Genomic DNA, 18,281 nt, shown 5'->3' with positions numbered 1-18,281 from the left:
GTAATACTAGAATGATTCTAATGTTACATACAATGAGTGGCATCTAGCAATGCATCATTGCTACCTAAGTTACAAAAAGTCATGATTCGACATAACCTTTTGTGATTTACCTTTCATGCATTAATCCTTAAGTCTTTTATCTTTAGAATGAACACAAGTCATGGAAAAGTCACACTTGCATAGTCCATCTCATGTTTCTTGATATCTTGAGTAGACTATGATATACAAATAAGTATGACGTCTCATATCAACTTATTTGAGCATGGCCATGCATTTTTAGTCTCACTCAATCAAGTGACCTAAGATATTACTCCCATTATGTAGGAGGAACTTATTCTATATTGATCAACCACATCCCTCTACATAGATTGTGGTATATCCAACATCAGCCTTTATAGAACAACCAATTACAGTGTACATTTGGCTGTATCAAAATAGACAACTCACGATGTTGGGATGATAATGATCTCAAGTCTGAGGATCATATACATATTAATCACTATGAGTAATGTTGTGACAATTACATAATAATCCAAGAAACAAACTCATAGCGGGTCAGTCCAATATGTTGTTCTCTAACACACAAATTCATGCATTGATTTTGACACTCCATATCAATGACAACTCTTTATCATCAATCAACTATATGTTAGTCTAATGCATTATTGTTGTCCTTGTCAACAATAATACTTAACTAAGGATCTTTTAAGGACAATTATATTATTCTCAGGACATTATTATAAAACAGTTTATTTATACACATAGAAAAGAAACTGAAATAATAATGGAAACGCCTTATATTAATAAACATGGTAAATCAATTATGTTATTACAACCATCTCATGATTGATCTTTGGGCATACTCTTACACGCACTATATGCGATTTAGTCCTTTTTCGTAATTAAGCATGAAATCACTAAAATTACTTCACCAAAATTTTCATGCACTAATATAAACATGATATAACTCTAAAATAATAATAAAATAATTTCTTCGACTTCAAATCAGTGGTCTCGAAACCACCATTCCGACTGAGCCCAAAATCGGGCTGTTACAAGTTGAGGAGGAGAGGCTAAGCAAGCCTTCTTCCAAATGATGACTGAGTGGTTCACGAAGTTGTTTGAACGAATACGGCTGCTCAACAATCTCCACCCCCACCTGTTCCTCAAAAAGTCCCAGTTGTGCCACAAGTAATAGACCCGATTCGATTGAATAAGCCACCTGTTGATAAGATTCGTAAACATAGGGCTGAAGAGTTTCGAGCTACAGTTGATGATGATGCTGAGAGGGCTGAGTTCTGGCTAGAGAACACTATCTGAGTATTCAATAAGTTGTCCTATACTCCAGATGAATGTATTAAATGCGTAGTATCTTTGCTTAGAGAAAATGCATATCACTGGTGAAAAACGTTGACATCGGTGGTTTCTAGGGAACGAGTTACCTGGGAATTCTTTCAGACCAAGTTCCAGAAGAAGTACATAAGTCAAAGATTCCTCGATCAGAAAAATAAAAAGTTTTTGGAATTGAAACAAGGTCGGATGATCGTTACTAAATATGAAAGAGAATTTGTACATTTTAGTAAATATGCTCGAGAATATATATCTATTGAAGAGATCATGTGTAAAAGATTTGTTGATAGATTAAATGAAGATATAAAGCTGTTAGTCGGGATATTTGAGCTGAAAGAATTTGTAGTACTGGTTGAGAGGGCTTGTAAAGCCGAGGACCTCAGTAAAGAAAAGAGAAAAGTTGATGCAGAGGCAAGAGATTCGAGGAAGAGATCGATGAATAAATCTTATCATTCCTCGTTGAAGAAATAAAGAATTACTTTAATCAATCAACAGCTTCAACGGGATATCAAAATAGAGAACACGGGAAGCAATACACTAATCCTAAAGCTCAAGCCACATCGGTATCGAGCATTGGTAATATAAAAGATGTTAAAGTCTGAGTGTCAACAATGTGGAAGTGGCATTTTGGAGATTGCTGGGGAAAAAGTAATAACCGAGCTTGTTACAGTTGTGGTTCACGAGAGCACTTTATAAAAGATTGCCTAGAGTTAGCTAAGAAAGATAATGCTCAGAACATAAGGCCAAGTAACACTGCAGCTAGAGGTAGACCACTGAGAAACACGGGAAATGTGAGTGGTGGTAGAGGTGTGACGCGAGACACTACAGCTAGATCTAATGCTATAGCACCTACACGAGCCTACGCTATTCGAGCACGTGAAGAAGCATCATCTCCAAATGTTATTACTGGTACTTTTACTCTCTATGATACTAAAGTTATTACATTAATAGATCTAAGGTCTACTCATTCGTATATATGCATGAATTTAGTATGTAGTAAGACTTTGCTTGTAGAGTCTACTGAATTTCTAATTAAAGTATCGAACCCCTTAGGCAAGTGTGTTCTGGTTGATAAAATGTGCAAGAATTGCCCATTGATGATTCAGGGTAATTACTTTCCGGTTAATTTGATGTTGTTACTATTTGATGAGTTTGAAATAATCTTGGGTATGGATTGGCTAACATTGCATGAAGCTATTGTGAAGTGCAAACGGAAGATGATTGATTTGAGATGTCAGAGTGATGAGATTATTCGAATTGAACCAGATGTTCTGAATGGATTGCCAGCAATGATTTCAATGATGTTAGCTCAAAAATATGTGATAAAAGGTTGCGAAGCTTATTTAGCTTATGTGCTCAACACGAAAGTGACTGAAAAGAAAATTGAACCAGTACCAATTGTTTGTGAATATTCAGATGTGTTTCCTAATGAGTTATTGGGTTTACCTCCGATCCGAGAAGTTGAGTTTGGTATCGAATTAATATCAGTAACTACTCCAATATCGATAGCTCCATACAGAATGGCACCGACTGAATTAAAAGAGCTGAAAGCTCAATTGCAAGACTTGATAGATAGAGGCTTCGCATGACCGAGTTATTCTCCCTAGAGTGCACCGGTTTTATTTGTGAAAAAGGAAGATGGAACTATGAGAATGTGCATTGATTATCGACAGCTCAATAAAGTGACTATCAAAAACAAATATCCTTTGCCTCAGATTAATGATTTGTTTGATCAGTTAAAAGGAGCTATCGTGTTTTCAAAAATAGATCTAAGATCGGGATACTATCAGTTGAGAGTAAAAGATTTAGATATTCTGAAAACTGCTTTCTGAACGAGGTACAGACACTATGAGTTTTTAGATATGCCTTTCGGGTTAACGAATGCACCTATTATCTTTATATATATGATGAACAGAATTTTCAGATCATATTTAGATCAATTTGTTGTCGTATCATTGATGACATTTTGATTTATTCACGTGATGAAACTAAACATGCCGAGCATTTGAGAATAGTGCTACAGACTTTGCAAGATAAGCAATTGTATGCGAAGTTTAGCAAATGTGAATTTTGGTTACGAGAAGTCGATTTTCTGGGACATGTTGTGTCAACATCTGATATCCGAGTTAATCTAAGCAAGATTTCAGCTATCCTGGATTGGAAGCCTCCGAGAAATGTTTCTGAACTCCGCAGTTTTCTGGGACTTGCTGGTTATTATAAGAGATTTGTAAAAGGCTTTTCTATTATTGCAACTCCATTAACGAAACTGCTTCAGAAAGATGTAAAGTTTGAATGGTTTGAAAAGTTCCAGAAAAGCTTCAATCAGTTGAAAGCCCTATTAACAGAAGCTCCAGTATTAGTACAACTAGAATCGGGTAAAGAATTTGTGATCTACAGTGATGCTTCGTTGAACGATCTAGGTTGTGTTTTGATGTAGGAAGGCAAAGTCATAGCTTACGCCTCGAGACAATTAAAGCCGCATGAAAAGAACTATCCGACGCACGACCTTGATTTAATTGCGATTGTGTTCGTGTTGAAGATTTGGTGCCACTATCTGTTTGGTGGGAAATGTTACATTTATTCTGATCACAAAAGCTTAAAATATTTGATGACTCAGAAAGATCTAAATATACGACAATGAAGATGGTTAGAGTTGTTAAAAGACTATGAGCTTGTAATTGACTACCATTCGGGAAAGGCCAATGTTGTTGCTGATGCTCTGAGTCGGAAATCATTGTTTGCATTGCGTGCGATGAATACTTAGTTAACTTTGTCTGATGATGGTTCAATTTTAGCTGAGTTAAAAGCAAAACCATTATTTATTTAGCAGATTTATGAAGCTCAAAAGGTTGATAATGAATTGTTGGCAAAACGGGCTCAGTGTGATTTGAATACTGATTCAGAATTTCGAGTTGATACTGAAGTTTGTTTGAGATTCAGAGATGGAATATGTGTTTTGAGAAATTCAGAATTGATTCAGATAATTTTAAATGAAGCTCATAGTAGTCGGTTATCTATTCATCCGGGTAGTACTAAAATGTATAATGATTTGAAACAACTTTATTTGTGGCATGGTATGAAACGAGATATTTAGGAATTTGTTTCGAAATGCTTAATTTGTTAGCAAGTTAATACTAAACATTAGGTGCCATCTGTTTTGTTATAGCTGATAATAATTTCGGAGTGGAAATAGGATAGAGTGATAACGGATTTTGTTTCGGGTTTACCCCTATCTCTGAGAAAGAAAGATGCAATCTGGGTTGTAGTTGATCGATTGAAGAAATCAGCCCATTTTATTCCGGTACAATTTGATTACTCACTTGATAAGTTAGCTGAGTTATACGTTTCTGATATTGTGAGATTGCATGGTGTACCATTATCTATTGTGTCAGACAGAGATCCGAGATTCATATCGTGATTTTGGAAGAAATTACAAGATGCTTTAGGTAGGAAATTGCACTTCAGTACTGCTTTTCACCCTCAAACGGATGGTCAATTCAAGCGGATTATTCAGACTCTTGAGGATATGTTGAAATGTTGCACTTCAGTACATTTAATTGAATTCGCTTATAATAATAGTTTTCAATCGAGTATTAAAATGGCACCGTACGAAGCCTTATATGGTCGCAAATTTCGTACACCTTTGTATTGGACTGAGCTCAGCGAGAATAAGATTCATGGGGTTGACTTGATAAAAGAGACTGAAAAGAAAGTAAAAGTGATTCGAGATAGTTTGAAAACAGCTTCCGATCGTCAGAAATCTTACAGAGATTTGAAACAAAAATATATTGAATTTGAGATTGGTGATAAAGTGTTTTTAAAAGTCTCACCGTGGAAGAAAGCACTTCGATTTGGCAAAAAAGGCAAATTGAGTCTGAGGTTTATCGGGCCGTATAAGATTATCGAGTGTGTCGGGCAAGTTGCCTATAGATTGTTGTTGCCACTAGAATTGGAAAGGATTCACAATGTATTCTATTTATTGATGCTACGAAGATACAAATCAGATTCTTCGCATGTTATTTCCCCTACTGAGGTTGAAATTCAGCCTGATATGTCTTATGAAGAAAAGCTGATACGGATTTTAGCTTGTGAGATCAAAGAGCTGAGAAATAAAAGAATAGCGTTAGTGAAAGTGTTGTGGCATCGACATGGGGTTAAAGAAGCTACTTGGGAACCCGAGGATGCTATGAGAAAGCAATATCCATGTAACACCCCATACCCGTAATCTACACTGGAGCGAAATACGAGGCATTACCTAACTCAATCTCATGCACACAAATGTTCCCTAAGTCACCAAGACTTAAACCCATTTTAGAACTTTTTCAATTTCTAATTTAAACTTCTTATTATGGGCCTACGAGCCCCAAATCAACCATTGAAAACTATTCGAGATCAACCCGAGTCCTTAAACCATCTATAGAAAATTTAACTTTGAAATAGGGCACATGCCGGTATAGAAGGGCAACACGCCCGTGTGGCCATTTCAACATGGTCGTATTGATGACCCTGTGGCTTACATGGCCTAAGCAATATAGGGACACGCCCGTGTCCTCCACCCATGTAGAATTAATTCTAAATGCACACCTACAGGGGTTTTCAAACGACCTGGTACACACCCGTGTCCCTGGCCTATGTCCTTCACATGACCATGACACGCCCGTGTCCTAGCCCATATGCAAAGACTTGGACATTCTGTTTCTGACGTCAGCAACCCCAAAATGTCATACGGCCAAGGCACACGCTCGTGTGCTAGGCTGTGTCTTTCACACGGCTGAGACACACAGCAGTATCTCTGCCCGTGTGTTTACTACCATTCATACTGACTTGAAATTTTATGTACAGGGGACACATGGCCAGACCACACGCCCATAAGGCAGATCGTGTGTCACGCACGGCCTAGACACACGCCCGTGTGTCTATCCGTGTAGACAATATAAGGCTATTTACCAAGCCTTTTAGCCTCCCTTATTTACACAACCTGCTCAATGGCAACCAAAACCAATATAAGGCTATCTCATACAACCAAATCAGCCACAATAAACAACATTCCATTTGTGCATTTTACTCATCCATGAAAATAACATATTTGCATATAAATCAAAATGAATATTAGCCATCATTCAAGGCTTAATACAAAATGAGGGATTTATCCCAAGCCAACACATTTGGTCAAATTAATGATAACACAAAACACAAGTCTAATTCCTTATACATGCCATATTCAAAAATATAAATCAAACTATACCGAATACTTCGATTAATAGTGTGATCGATATCTCTGACTTCTGTTGGTCCCTGAGCTAGATAAGCAGTGTAACACCCCGAACCCGAGACCATCGCCGGTGTCGGACACGAGGGGTTAACAAGCCAAATCCACATATTTCACCCACCAATTTGACATTTCCAGACAGGCTGGAAATCTGCGTCACTGTCACCTTAAAAATCATATCTCGAGTTTCAAAACTCAGAAACTGATTCCGTAAATTTTCCCTGAATTTAGACTCATATATCCGTCCTTGGATTTATTTCTAGAATTTTTGGTTGGACCAATTGGTACAGTTTATTAGTTAAAGTCACCCATGTTACAGGGATCGACTGCTCTGACCTTCGCGCGTTACAACTTGAATATCTCTCTGTACAGGGCTTTAATACTGGTGCCGTTTGTTTCTAATGAAACTAGACTCAAAATGGAATCTGTACATATAAGGTATGACTCCTAATTCTTTCTGGATAATATATAATAAATTTTTAAAGTTACGACAGGGGACCCAGAAACCGTTCTGGCCCTATCTCACAATAGCTTTAATATCTCTTAACATGTAACTCCTATGACCGTTTCGTTTATTCCACATGAAAGTAGACTCATTAAGGTTAATTTACATAATTTATTCACTATTTAATACCATTCCTACAAATTTTGGTGATTTTTCAAAACTACACCACTGCTGCTGCCAGCATCTGTTTTCAAAGTAACCATTACCTATTTCATGATTTCCACGATTCAAATGGCCCTTTTTGCACACATAGCACAAAGTGTGATTATGATTAACCATTCCAATGGCTAATCCTTTCAAACAATTTCATACCCCATAATGATTATCATACAAACTATTATAGAATCATACTAAAACGATATAAGCCATTTTCGCATGGCTATCCAAGCTTACACAAAACCGAAAGGTACATGACCTTCAACATTAGGGTAGTCCTATACATGCCATTTCAAAATTCAACCAAAATTATACCAAAATGGAGGCTTTGATAGTGTAGATGACTTCGACTTTAATGATCCCGAATCCGATTGCTACCGAGCAAAATCTATAAAACAGAGAGCCAAAGCAACGGAGTAAGCATTTTTATGCTTAGTAAGTCTCAAGCAATAAAATCAGCTTTAACCAACGCATTACATTCACATAGCCAAATGAATCATTTCATTAATACACATTCACATAATCATACTTACTTCACCATCCCAACTCTTATGTTCATACACAAATAACGGCTTCAAGTTAAGGCCGATAACTCGTTCCATCATAGGAGCGAATATTCATACGCTCTTACTCCTAGCGCAGCAAAGCACACACAACACATACCTTGTTATTGGGAAGTTTCACAAGTGCATTAGCTGAAAATTTTCCAGCAAGCTTATAATTTTCAAATCACATACCTTCGAGTTTAACCGGATATAGCTACTGTTCAAACGCCTTCGGGACATAGCCCGTTATGGTAACCCGCACAAAGGCCTTGGGACTTAACCGGATTTCACAATTTGTACAAATGCCTTCGGTCTTAGCCGGATGTAGTCACTAGCACAATTGCCTTGGTCTTAACCGGATGTAATTACCAGCATAAATGTCTTGAGACTTAGCCGGATATCATTCAATTGCTCATGCACACATATACATCAATAATCATTTCCCATTCAGTATTTCATTTTCGTTACTAAGGCTCAAACACAAACATATCACTAGCATAATCGCCTTGAACTTAGCCCGGTATCATTCAAATACTCATACACACATAAATCAATAGTCATTACACATCAATTTTTCATTTCACATAATTCGAGTAGGGTCATTTCTTGAGGACTTACCTCGGATGTTGTCGAACGGCTTTGACGGCTATTCGATCACTTTTTCCTTCCCCTTATCCAATTGTGGCCCTCTAAGCTCTTGAGCTAATTCAAACAAATTCAATTTATTAAAGTCTCGCTTGCTAGCCTTGGTCGAATACACATATCATTGATTCAACATCACATAACTAAGCACTTTAGTCAATTTTCTTTAATTACGCACACATTCGGCCTTAGCTCACAACAAGGTAGCCGATTACCTAAGTCAAGAATAGGCATCATTAAGCTTGCCTCTAACCGAATGCATGCACAATAATTCCCCTCATGTGGCCGATTATGCTTAGTCATTCTTGCATAAAATCAAAAATAAATTGCAAGATTTTCACATCATATGTGTACTAGGCCGAATGTACATGCAAATTTCACAACATTCTTCAACAAACTTCTTCTTTAAACAACATATTCATCACTTTCTTCATAATCAAAATATCATGTGCAATCATATATACACATATAAGTGCAAGGTCAATTTCAAGGTGTCCATAGCCATCCAAAACACAAATTTTAACTAACATGCAAGAAGCATGAACCATGCTCATGAATGCATCATGGCGAATACATCACAATCATGCCCCTTTCAACTTCAATCATGGTTAAACAAAAAAACTCAATGTCTTACTTAAAATTGGTACAAAGAAGTTTCAAGAGTAGTCAATCCATCATTGCATGCATCATTAGCAAGCTTCACATTTAGCATGCAAAGGCTTTAACACAATAACAACTTTGGCCAAATGCCATTTCCATGGCATAACAAGGATTTGAACCATGGCTAACATGCACATCAAGTTAGCAACCAAAACATGCATGAAACTCCTAACACAACCTCATACATACCTTAATCTTGATGCAAATTTAGCCAAATCTCCTTCTAGATCTCTTCTAAACCAAGCATGAAGCAAAATCCTATCTCCTCCTTAGTATTTTTGGCCAAAAGGAAAGAACAAGGAAGAACAATTTTTTCTTGTTTTTCTTTCACTTACTGCAACAATGGGGAAGGATGAGCTATTTTTTGATTTTTTTTGTTTCTCATCCAACATCATTAATTATTTTATCATTTAATTCATCATGCATTAACAAAACATGTTTCAACATGTTTTCTTTGCCCATAAACCATGTCATGGCGGCCACTAGCTTGTTTTGGGGAAATTTGACATGCAAGTCCATAGTTTTGCATGCATGCTTTAATTAGTCATCACACATTTCCTATCGTACTTTCAAAGTTCACTACTAAGTCCCTTCTAGTGAAATTCACCTTTATAACACTAAATCAATCATCAAAAATGTCACACATGAGCACACACATATTATAGGCATCAAAATAAATTTTAAATTATTTTTGTGCCTCGGTTTTGTGGTCCCGAAACCACATCCCGACTAGGGTCAATTTTGGGCTGTCACAAGCAGCACTATAAGAAAACGGAAAAGGAGAGGGAGTAAGTTTAAAGCTTAGTAAGTTGCACATAAATAAATATACAACACAGCTTTACCATTCATTAACAAGCTCATAACTTACGAGTGGGCATAAGCAAAACTTACTCATCAATATACAATACACATCATATAGCACATATTGGGTTCACATTTCATATATACCAAATAGGTACCTGTATCACTTACAACATGGTTATACTTTCCTCATTAACTAGAAATAATAACTTTCACTGTTGAATAATTTAGAACACTATCGGATATTCCATAAGCCTCAAACATGGGGTAAGGTGCCGATGCCGTGTCCCAGACATGGTTTACACTGACATATTTCATGGCCGATGCATGTCCCAAACATGTCTTACGCTGGCTTACATCTTGAGGCTGATGCATGTCCCAGACATGTCTTACACTATCGCTCATCTCAATGCCGATGCCATGTCCCAGACATGGTCTTACACTAGCTCTCATAATATGGCCTATGCATGTCCCAGACATGTCTTACACTAGCTCACACAAGTGACCCCAAACGTCATGACATGAATATCTGATTTATTTCCTAAGGTTCATTCGGGAATTCTACTATCTCTAGTATTTTCTCATTTCCACAGTCAAGCAATTTATGCTATAAAAATTTCAATACAATTCAAACTCATATATTATCAATGTAGTTTTATTATTTACATACAACTTCCTCGGATTACAAAATGTGGCGACTAGTCGATTTAGTCGATTTGCTTGGCTTTCTCCCAATCTAGGTTTGAATTTGGTATTTTTTGATCCATAATAACAAAATGCACTTATTTAATCACTTTATCAACATAGGCACTCTACAATTCATAGTTGGGCAAAATGACCAATTTGCCCCTAGACTTTTGCAAAATAACCATTTTACCCCTAAGCTCGAAAATAGATTTTTATCGAATTTCTTCACATCTTAAGCCTAGCTAAACCTTCTTACTCTTATAGCGACTCCAAATTCCTACTATTTTACACACTTATCATCTATTTTACAACTTATGCAAAATAGTCCTTTTAGGTGTTTTCATACTCACACCTTTCACAAAAGTTGTTTATAAGACACCCAAGACTCATTTTTTTCCATAAAAACTCAACAAACATTACAAATCCTTTCATAGAAAAACCCTAAACTCTTAATCATTTTGCAAAATAGTACCCTCATTTAAAAGCTTATGCTCCAAGGGTCTCAAAAATGCAAAAATTATTAACAAAGGGTATGGAAATCACTTACTTCTAGAGATGATAAGTTGCTAAAAATTTCAAGCTTTAAAACTCTTCTCTTGGCTGATATTTTTAGTTAAGAATAAAGAATAGGTGAAAAAGATGAAGGCTAGGCACTTAGGGTATTATTTTATCACCTAATATGTCATCACTTACCTAACATTTTGACCATTTACTCTTCTTGTCTCATGGCTAGCCAAGCTCTTTTAAAAGGGTCTAATTTCCCTTTAAAGACCCCCAAATTTTATTCTCTAGCTATTTCACACTTTTAGCTATCAAATTAGGACTTTTTCACTTTTTCGATTTAGTCCTTTTAAGCAATTAAGCTCACAAACGCTAAAATTACTTCACCAAATTTTTCATGCACTCTTAAAAACATCTTATGATATCAAAATAATAATAAAATAATTTCTATGACTTTGGATTTGTGGTCTCGAGACCACTATTCCAACTAGGCCCAAAATCGGGCTGTTACAATCCAAACCTATTCACTGGTAAGATTTTCGGGGACGAAAATCCCAAAGGGGGAGAGTTGTAACAACCCGGTTTAGACCCTAGTCGGAACAGTGGTTTCGGGACCACAAATTCGAGTTTGAAAAATTATTTTAATATTATTTCTAGTGTTTATAAACTGTAAATTGATATGTGTGAAAGTTTCGTGTGGAAATTTTATTGTTTCTGTGCTTAATTTGCAAAAAGGACCTAATCGCTTAAAATGTAAAAGTTTCCTTCTATTTGTTAAAGTGCCAAATTGCCATGTCTTTATATATGTGGGGTCCTTATGGTTCAATTATACCAATGAATTAATGTATGGACAAAATTGGACATGAGTTGGTAGATTTTAAATGAAATGAAAAAGGTTAATTTAGTAATTAAAATATTATGTTATTATTATTAAAACAAAACATCAAATTGGTTCATTATTTGTTTGTTCTTGCCAAAAATATAAAATAAAAAGAAAGGTTAAAGCTCAAATAGGGTTCAACTATGTTTAAGCTCAATTAGGTAAGCATTCGAGCTCAGTTTTTTATATTTTTACGTTTTTGTGATTGTTGTTAAGTGTTTTAACTAGCCCATGCTTAAATTCATGAAATTATTGATAATTTGATGAGATGCCATTGATGAATTCATGAGTTTTGTGATGTTAAATGATGAAATATGAAAGCTTAGTGTAACGCCCCCTTACCCGAGACCGTCGCCGGAGTCGAGCATGAGACATTACTAAACTTATTTTAGCATTTAAACAAGTTCAAACAATTCTCGTAGTAAACTATCCATCTGCGTCACAGTCGCTAAAAAAATCATATCTCGAGTTACGAAACTCAAAATCAAATTTTGTAAATTTTCCCTGAAACTAAGCTCATATATCTACTTACTAATTTTTTTCTAGAATTTTTGGTAGGGCCAATTAGTACAGTTTATTATAAAGTCTCCCTGTTTGTGGTTCACTACTCGACCCCACATGCACTACGAATCAAATTTCTTCCTGTACAGAGATCCAATGACCATGTTGTTTGTTTCTATTAAAAATATACTCAATTAGAAATCCATACATATAAATTTTGAGTCCTAATTATTTTTACACAATTTATGATGAATTTCTAAAGTTAGAATAGGGAATCCAGAAATTACTCTGACCCTGTTTCACCAAAACGTAAATATCTCATAAAATAGAATTCTTTTGCCTATTTTGTTTCTTCCACATGAAAATAGATTCATTAAGCTTAAATTCCATATTTTATTCATCATCTAATTCTATCTCGACTATTTTAGTGATTTTTCAAACTCACGTCATCGCTTGTGTGATTCGCTTTTATAGCCAATTTCACCATTTTATGAATTTCCATAGATTAGTTAGCACATAAAGCATACGTGTTATCAAATATAATCTTGATTAGCCACTCCAATAGCTAATCATTCTCAAACATTTCCATGCCATCCATGAGCCATATCATAAGATTATATACACAAAATGATTATAATGCTATACTTGCCATATTCCCAAAATATACAAGTCATTATACCGAAATAGTTTGTTGATAGTGTGAGTGTGCCTCTGACCGTTCCCGATCTCCTAGCTGGCTTGACAAAACTACAAAGAATAGAGAGGAGGGAGTAAGCATAATTGTTTAGTAAGTTCACATGTAAATAGCAAGTAACATAACCATGCAATAATACGAAATCTACATTTGCATAATATCACCAAAGCATTCATATCATATTTCTCATTCATGATCCTACCATATTATTGTTATATTGAAGTCTCAACCCGAGGGTTAAGTACATACCTCTAAAAATTTTTTCATTCACCACACTTACCAACATGTCACCTTTGTTTTAGGTACTCACCTTATCCACTTAAGATTTACCCGTTGAACACATCGGAATATGATTCGAATACATGGATTTCATGCACATAAGTGCCATACCCGCAGCTAGACAAACTCAATAGCCTGCGAAAATTATGTAGCGAAGCTACCATGTAACCCGCCCCATAAGTGAACTCGGACTCAACTCAACGAGCTCGGGCGTTCGCATCCATAAGTGAACTCAGACTCAACTCAACGAGTTCGGATGCCTAGTTACATCTCACAAACTCGGACTCAACTGAACGAGCTCGGAACTCAAATATCTTAGTGACATGTCACTTGTATTCTAATCTATTCCCAAGGTTCAAACAGGCTTTTTCCTCCATCACACATGTAATATCCTGATTTTGGGCCTAGTCGGAATAGTGGTTTCGTGACCACAAAATCTGAGATAGAAATAATTATTTTATGATTATTTTAAGGTCTATGATATGATTGCATGATTGTATGAAAATTTCGTGAAGAAATTTTATGCATAAAGTGCTTAATTTGAAATTTGGGACTAAATTGAATAAATTGTAAAACTTGTGTTCTAGAAGTATTTTGCATAAAATTGAATTAGATTATTAATTAGAGGTCCTTAAAGAGTAATTTTACCAATTTCTAAGTCTATGGACAAAAATTGGACATGGATGGAATTTTTGAAAGTTTAGTAGTAAGGGCATTTTGGTCATTTAGGGTAAAATGAATTAAAATACAAAATTAAAAGCCAATTTTGCTCATCTTCAACCCCATGGCCGAATATAGCAAGGAGAAACCATGGCTAGGGTTTTCAAGCTTCCAAGCTCGATTGTAAGTCCGTTCTAGCCTCGCTTTTAATGATTTTTACGTTTTTGGAGTCCCTAGCTCGATTTAGCTTATGCTAGCAATAATTTAACCTAGGGTTTATATTTGGAAAAATACCCATAGGTGAAATTTGTGTATTTTGGTGTTTTATGATAGAATATGAGGTTTTAAATTATGTTAGACAACTTGTGCTACTCGGTTTTAAGTGAAAACGAGCAAAGGGCTTAATCGGTAAAAATACCTAATAGTCATAAGTACATGTTAGAGTGAGAATTTGATGTTGCCATAGAAGGAAAAATGATCAGCATGTCATAAAACATAAGAAAATAGGCTGAATTTTAATTTACGAGCTTTGGGACAAAAGTGTAAATATGCAAAAGTTTAGGGGCAAAATTGTAATTTTTCCAAAATATGATTTTGGGTCAATTTGAATAATTTGAGTCCTAATTAGACTATATTTTAAATGATAGAGCAAGGAAAACTGAAATTGAGGCTAAAATGGGAAAATACCAAGTTGTGGACGAAATGGTAAAATAGCCATTTTCGCATCGAGGTAAGTTCATATGTAAATGTTGGTAACATAGTTATTATTTTAAATGTTTTAATGTTTTTAAATGATATGATAATTATTATGAAATATTATACTTGTGATAATTGTTTGATAATATGTCAAATTATGTGATATACTTGGAAAATGTGAAATACTACCGAGTATCAGATCGGCATTCCGTAGAAGATGGTTGAGACACATGATTGGGAAAAAGGTCCGTTGAACCTTAGGAATGGATTAGGATACAAGTGACATGTCACTGGGATATTTGGGCATCCGAACTCGTTGAGTTGAGTCCGGGTTCACTTATGGATGCGAGCGTTCGAACTCGTTGAGTTGAGTCCGAGTTCGTGAGATGTAACTAGGCATCCGAACTCGTTGAGTTGAGTCCGAGTTCACTTATGGATGCGAACGCCCGAGCTCGTTGAGTTGAGTCCGAGTTCACTTATGGGCGGGTTACATGGTAGCTTGGCTACATATGTGGCACTTATGTGCAAGTTATCCATGTATCCGAATTATATTCCGATGTGTTCAACGGGTAAAGTTCTACTCAAATGGAGGAATACTTAAGATGAAAGGGACGTATTGGTAAGTGTTGTGAAATGGATACTTTGAATAGGTATGTACTTAACCCTCGGGTTGAAAACTCGATATAACAACAATATGGTAAGATGATAAATGAAAAGGTGATATGAATGTCTTGGTGATGATTATGCAAATGATGTTTTATGTTTGCTTATATGGTTATGTTACTTGCTATTTGCATGTGAGCTTACTAAGCATTTATGCTTACTCCTCCTTTTCATTCCTTGTAGTGTTGACAAGCCAGCTCGGAAATCGGAAGCGGTCGGAGGCACGCTCACACTATCCGTATACCATCTTGGCATAATGGCTTGTATATTTTGAGTATGGCATGTATAGCATTATAATCATTTTGTATGTATGGTCTTATGATATGGTTATTGAGTGGTATGGAAATAGAAATGCTTGGTAATGATTAGCCATTGGAATGGCTAATCATGATCATATTTGGTATTATGTATGTCAAATTGCTAGCTAATCCATGGAAACCATGAAATAGGTAAAATTTACCATAAAATAGATTCGAGACGAAGCGATGACGGAAGTTTGAAAAATCACTAAAAATAGTAGAAATGGAATTAAATTATTAATAAGTTATGGAATCGAAGCTTGATGAGTCTATTTTCATATGGAATAAGTGAAACAGTATATGAGCTATATTTTATGAGATGTTTAAATTTTTGTGAAACAGGGCGAGCGATTTCTGGATCCCCGGTCTGACTTTGGAAATTCACCATAAATTTTACAAAGATAATTAGAAGTCACACTTTAATGTACAGATTCCTTATTGAGTCTAGTTTTATTAGAGACAAACGGAATAGTCATTGAAGGTCTGTATAGGGAGATATCGATACGTAATACACAGAGGTCGAGTAGTTGAACCTGAAACAGGGAGACTTTAACTAATAAACTGTACTAATTGGCCTAACCAAAATTCTAGAAAAAATTAGTAGATATATATATGAGTCTAGTTTCAGGAAAAATTTACGGAATTGGATTTCGAGTTTCAGTAACTCCAGATATGATTTTTAAAGCGATGTGATGCGTTAGCTAGCTTGTCCGAAATTTTAAAATGAATTGTATGAAATTGTTTAATTAATGAATTAAGTCCGTTAACACCTCGTGTTCGACTCCGAAAACGGTCTCAGGTACGGGGTGTTACAACACATCTTTGCCGTCTTCCACGGAATATCGAAACTGATATTCGGTAGCAATTCATATTTAACAAGTAGCACACATAATTTACATATTACTCAATAATAACCACAAAGCATAATATTTCATGATATTAATCATCATATCATATAAATAACATTAAATTACTCAAAATGACAATTATGTTACTACATTTACACCTGAACTTACCTCGGTACAAAATAAAGAAATTTTGCAATTTAGTTCACGATCTTTTCCTTTCCCCGATCAAGGTCGATTCCACGTCTTTCTTGGTCTAAAATAACACATTTAGATGATTTGATACTCACATTTATCAAAATAGTCCTTAACTCTAACTTTGGAAAAATTATGATTTTGCCCCTAAACTTTTGCATATTTGTACTTTTACCCCAAAGCTCAAAAATTAATTTTTTTCCCAAAAGTATTATGTTTTATGACATTATGATCATTTTTCCCTTCTATGGCAGCATCAAATTCTCACTCTAACATGTAGTTATAAACATTAGGTATTTTTACCGATTATGTCATTTTACTCGTTTTCACGTAAAATCGTTCAGCAAAAGTTGTTTAACACAATTTAAAGCTTCAAATTCTACCATAAAACATCAAAATAAACATATTTCACCTATGGGTATTTTTCCAAATATGAACCCTAGGTTAAATTATTGCTAGAATAAGCTAAATCAAGTTACCGGGACTTCAAAAACGTAAAGAACATTAAAAACGAGGCTTGGAATCACTTAATATGGAGCTTGGAAGCTTGAAACAAACCCTAGCTATAGAGAACCCTTGAAATTTCGTCCTAATGAAGAAGATGGACATATTTTGCCATCTTTTTCCTTTTTTTAATATTTTAATTACCAAATGACTAAAATACCCTTCATTAAAAACTTTGGTCATTTCTACCTATGTATGTCCACTTTCGTCCATGAAAACCTAATGGTATAATTACCATTTAAGGACCTCTACTTCAATTATGCTCTTCAATTAAATCCTTTAACATCTAAAACTCATATTTATCAACTTTTGCAATTAAGTCCTAATAGGCAAATTAGACATGCAATTCATGAAATTTTCTATCGATATTCTAACACATGCATCTAATCACTCAATAAATTATAAAAATTAATCGGGATAAATTTTTCTACTTCGGAATTTTGGTTTTGAAACCACTATTCCGTTTAGGCCCTAATTCGGGATATCACACTTAGTGCTAGGTATACATGTTTTGCAAAGAGATTTTGAGTAAAAATGCATATTACAGATTAAATTGTGAAAATGAAAAATTGAGAGACTAAAATGTGAAATAAATGAAATGTGTGGGTTTATATGAACTAGGGTAAAATTCGGCTAGGCAATTGTATAAGGAAATTTTGAGTAATTAGTAATTTTATGAATTAGGGACTAAAATGTTAAAATATGATAATGTGAGGGCTAATTTTTAAAATACCCTAAATATGTGTATATGGATTGAATTGAATGATTTGTTGAATAAAAAAGTTAATTTTGAATACATATAGATCAAGAAAAGAGGATATAGATCGAAGGAAATCGAAGATTATCGAGAAAACGATCTAAATCGTCAAATCTGAGTATGAGGTAAGTTCGTATGTGATAAATGATGTTATAGTTATGTTTTAATGCTTTGATAATGCATAAATTGTAT

The sequence above is a fragment of the Gossypium arboreum genome, chromosome 4 (assembly GCF_025698485.1).
Source record: "Gossypium arboreum isolate Shixiya-1 chromosome 4, ASM2569848v2, whole genome shotgun sequence".
NCBI lineage: Eukaryota > Viridiplantae > Streptophyta > Magnoliopsida > Malvales > Malvaceae > Gossypium > Gossypium arboreum.
Note: the sequence above shows the minus strand (reverse complement) of the source record.